General features: G+C 38.3%; 1 pseudogene; it reads left to right on the top strand.

Annotated features, from left to right (window-relative positions):
* The first annotated feature begins 3,003 nt into the window (after nucleotides 1-3,003).
* Nucleotides 3,004-3,778, top strand: LOC120615675 (NADH dehydrogenase [ubiquinone] flavoprotein 2, mitochondrial-like; annotated as a pseudogene).
* The last annotated feature ends 1,181 nt before the right edge of the window (nucleotides 3,779-4,959 follow it).

Here is a 4,959-nt window from a genome sequence, read left to right as displayed (position 1 = left end):
TCTAGGAAAAGAAAGGTGAGTTTTGAATCATCTTTGTCTTGACGATTTCCTCTCAAGCCACAAACTTCATAAATCAAACGTTCTGGGGAACAGCACTTATTTATTGATCTTTTCAGCCCTGATCCTTTAAGGAGATTTGGGAGAAGGGAGGAAATGATGTGCAGAGACATTGGGGTTCTACCAGCCTCCTTTCTGGACAGAGACAGGCAACATGAGTAGGAGTAAAGAAGGAAGTGAGGAATCATCAAGAATAATTATAGGAAGACTTGTTCCTTGGATGCCTTGCTGAGTGTTTTCAGACAACCCTGCATTGTAAATCAGCAGATCCAGCTCTCTGGAAGACAGAGTCGGGACCTATTGTTAATGTCACCTTCTCCCCTTGTTCCTGCAGATTATACCTGAGAAGTGAATGGCTGTGGGAAATGGCTCCTCTGTGACTGAGTTAATCTTATGAGATTGACAGGCCAACCTGAACCCCGCCTGTCCCTATTTTTTTTCTGTTTTTGGTTAAAAACAGTGATCACCATGGTGGGCAACTTAAGCTTAATTAGTATAATGTGTCTGAATTCCCACCTTCAAACTCCCATGCAGCTTTTCCTCTTCATCTGTCCTTTAGTGATCGCTGTTTTCTCTGCATTTACACCCAAATGCTAATTACTTTAGTTTAGAGAGGAACATCATCTCCCTTACAGGATGCATAACTCAGCTATTTTTCTTCTGCTTTTTTGTCAAGTCTGAGTGCTCTGGGTTTTATCATTTTTATTATTTTTTTAATTTTTCATATATAATCGACATTCAATATATTAGTTTGGGCATATGGCATAGTTATTAGACTTATATGTAATTTATGGAATTGATGCAAGACAGAGCAAATTTCCCCAAGTGGGGAGAGACCAAGCTCTGCACTGAGAGAAGAGGAGAGTTCTTTGGTGGAGAGTGTAGAAAGAATTCAACACACAGGCCAAAGTTAGGGTTAAAAGAAAAGTTTATTAAAGAAGAGGGAAAGCAAAGACTAAAACCTAAGACAAAGAGAAAAAGCCCTGAGTGTTGGTTTATACATTATTCTTTAGTTCCTGTGAGTTATAGTCTAAAGACTTAGTTTACCCATTTCCTTCGACATGGGCATACAGTGGGGAAGCGGAAAAGTATGTAGCATGAAGGGCCTGCTGGCAGTTCCCAGACTTTAATCCATAGGTTCCCTATGGGTTTAGCCATAGAGAATGAATGATTTTATTTGTGTAGGGCATCTACTTAAAGACTGCTTTTTCTTGTTTCCCCCTCCACAGGTGTGGGGAATGGGCTGTTAGCGATCCCAGCAGAAATCTTCCTTTGTTCTACAGGTGTCCTCCTGGCATGGCTGCAGAGCTGATCCGCATATTGCAGTCTTGAGTGTAGCTTGATTTAACATGTGAGTTCTCTCGCCTTCTCCCTACATTAAAATGATCTCCCTCATAACTCTAGTACCCACCTGGCACCACACATAGTTATTGTAATATTATTGACTATATTCCCTATGCTGTACTTACATCCCCGTGACTATTTTATAACTACCAATTTTTTTTTAATTTATTTTTTATTTTTTACCTATTTAGTTTTTTAGTGCTCTGTGTTACCAGACGTGGCCTATGATCACTATGCGACCACTTGCAAGTACCTGCTCTGCCTAGTCGCCATGTCCCCCGTGTTCTGCTGACGTCTGGTTCGTATGTGATGGGGTTTGCTGGTGCCACTGTTTATGTAGGGTGTATGATTAGGCTGATCTTTTGTGATCCCAATATCGTCAGCCTGTTCCATGTGTGATATCTGGCCCCTCTCAAGCTCTCCTGTAACAGTACCTATGCCAATGAGCTTGTGATTGCTGTTATTATAAGCACAGTTGTCATAGTATCAAGTCTCACCTTCTTTCTTATGCTTCAAGTCTTTTCAAATCTTTTGCATATCATCAGCTAAATGTTGGTCCAAAAAAGTTTAGCACCTGTGGCTCCCACATAATAACTATTAGTTTATTATACAGATTTGGGCAGCTCACTCATTTAAAGCCATCTTTTCCTGGGTCTGTGGGCCAGGGGAAATTTTTTTTGGTGTTTTAGGCCAATGTGGTGCCCACGTTATCCTCTCATTTATAGCTTCAGGAGCACGGATGTCAAACCGGCTTGAAGAGAATCCTAAAGAGAATTACAAACTGAGCAAAACCATCTTTGCCTCCTTCACTGTGTTTTTTTTTATCCTCTTCCTGCTCTTTCTCATCTTCTTCCTCTTAGTCTTTTATTTATTCTCTTCATTTATCTTTCTAAAGTGTTCGTGGCAGGATTCTGCTCTAATGTCTTTTTTTTTTCTTTTGCCACGTAACATAACCCTGTCTGTGTAGTCCTAGATTCAAGGGTCGTCCTCAGTCCCAAGGTAACCCCGATCTGATCTGTATTCCCCATATCGATTAAAGACATTGGGATGATAAAATTTGCTGTTGAAGGATGACACTACCTACCATTTTTTTCAGGTGCCTTTCCTATACAAAATAAGCTATGAAGTAGTGTGCTGTCTGACTAGTTCATTTTTTCTTGCTTTCTCTGAAACCATTATATAGAGCCCTTTCCTGTTTCAAAAGTTATATTACTTATAATTCTATCAAAACAGGGAAGAGATGACAAAGTTGGTGGACATAGTAAGATGTAAAAATTTCCCCAACTTTTTAGGGCTGATGGTTCTTATGGATTTTCAGTCTCACATATCGGCATGTTCAAAGAATTGAATACTTCGTTGAACCAAGATTCTTTTCTTTTATTCTTGAGGATGCTTGAGAAGGAATCAACTACATTATTCTGCCCAACTTTCTCAATCCCACCAATAACAAATAGCTCTATTTATTGCATTGGTCAATTGATACTGTGTCATAATAGAAGTGAACTTGTCACCAACTAGTCTACGTGTCTTTGGATCGTGATTACGGTTAAAAATTACACCATGATTCTCACCTGGTGCCACTGTGAAAGACAAACAGTTTAGCCTGGCCTGTTCTTCTCTGCAGTAGTCCTGCCAGGCGGCTGGCCTCACTGCCAGGTGGGGAAAACATATAAGGAATTTGCATGAGACAGTAGTGCAAAAGGGAGCTGGAGGAGCTTTATTTGTGCACAGAGATACTCCTGAGAATAACCCAGATACTCCATTTGATTTCATACCAGAAAACTATAAAAGAATAAAAGCAATTGTAAACAAAACAAAACAAAAAAAAACCCCAAAACAAAAAAAAAACCCAATTATCCAGAAGGGCGTAAAGCAGCAGCTGTGCTTCCAGTCCTGGATTTAGCCCAAAGACAGAATGGATGAACAAGGATGCAGAAATTTACAACCTACTCTCATTTATCTCCAATGAGAGTATGTGAAATAGCCACTTTTTAAACAGTGTATCCACAAAAGCCAGTTGGAAAGTGTCACATTCAGGTCTGCACTACTACACCTTGCATGCTTCGAAACTGACAGCATACTGGAGGCCATTCAGAAAAAGCTTGCAATAAAGTTTGAGGACACTACACCTGGCAAACTTTTCATTCTTATAGAGGTGGAATGTTTAGGAGCCTGTGTGAATGACAAATAAATGGTACAAATAAATGACAGCTACTATGAGGATCTGACACCTAAGGATATTGAAGAAATTATTGATGAGCTCAAGGCTGGGAAAATTCCAAAACCTGTGCCAAGGAGTGGATGCTTCTCTTGTGAGCCAGCTGGGCGAATCTTACCACACAAAGCATTTGGCTTTGGTGAGCAAGCAGTCCTTTAATTTATATTCAGCTGTAAATATGACATGGGAGAAATAAAATATAAACCTATGTATATAAATTTTTAATATTGGTCATTTCAATCTGTGTTCACTTTTGTGGTAACGTAGCAACTTTCAGCTTTAAGTGCCATGTCAGAACTTCAGAGCTCCATTGTAAAGTCTTCTGCCATCTATGGCTAACTATGAACATATCATTCCATGATCTAGTTAACTGTTACTCCAACATCACCCATTTTCAACTGCCAGCTCACTTTTATCGAAAATATTAGGTTACTGTGAAATAAAAATTCTGTCAAATTTCAAAAATAAAATCGCACAATGATATTCTTGGCTACAGAATAGAGTGTCATGTGTAATATCAAGATTCTTTGTTTGCCTAACTGTGTAAGAGAGGTGCCCCTTTGCAAAGGAAAATCTGTTTCCTGATTTCAAAAAGCAAATAAAAAGATATAGCAGAAACCTTGCTCCATTAGGATTTATTCTTTCAATACGTAAATTTGACTTCTCCCTTTGGTCTCAGAAGAAAAATTGAATCTGTGGTTCATAAGGTGTGCCACATTTTTACAAATCCTATTAAAAGATAAGTCTCCTTCTCCTGTTCTTTACACGAGGAAATGGTTATGTGACTTGCTCAAGATCACACAGCTAATGATGCAAGGCCAGTTTTTGAACTCAATGTCCATCTCATGAAGAAATGGAATGAAAGCAGGAGTTGTCGTGAAGAAACACAACTTTTCTTTTTGGAGTTGTTTCAGAATAAGCTTGAAATTGAGTTTTCATGGGAATAATATCTTCAACGAAGATGCCTGTTGCAGAGAGATGTTCTACAAGGCTTTGATGCCCAACGAGGAAAAATTTTCTGCTCCTAGAGAAGTTTGATTTTTAAATGGAGTAAAAACGGTGAGTTACAAATAAATACTCCATCTCAATCTTTTTATCATAGTGATCATTTCCTGGAACAGTGAGGCTGAGGAGTTTAGAGATAATCCTCCCTGGTGAAGCATGTTACAATTTTCATAATATTAAATGTACTTTAACAAGTCTAGTAAATGGTATGTTGTCATTTCAAAATAAGAAAAAAAATTTCTTTATAAAAACATCAAATGTCTAACCACTACTTTGTACAATTGAAATTAATATAATATTAAATGTCAACTGCAATTGACAAATTTAAAAAAACA

The sequence above is a fragment of the Pteropus medius genome, unplaced genomic scaffold (assembly GCF_902729225.1).
Source record: "Pteropus medius unplaced genomic scaffold, Ma_sr-lr_union100, whole genome shotgun sequence".
Taxonomy (NCBI): Eukaryota; Metazoa; Chordata; class Mammalia; order Chiroptera; family Pteropodidae; genus Pteropus; species Pteropus medius.
Note: the sequence above shows the minus strand (reverse complement) of the source record. Positions and strands in the feature narration are given on the sequence as shown.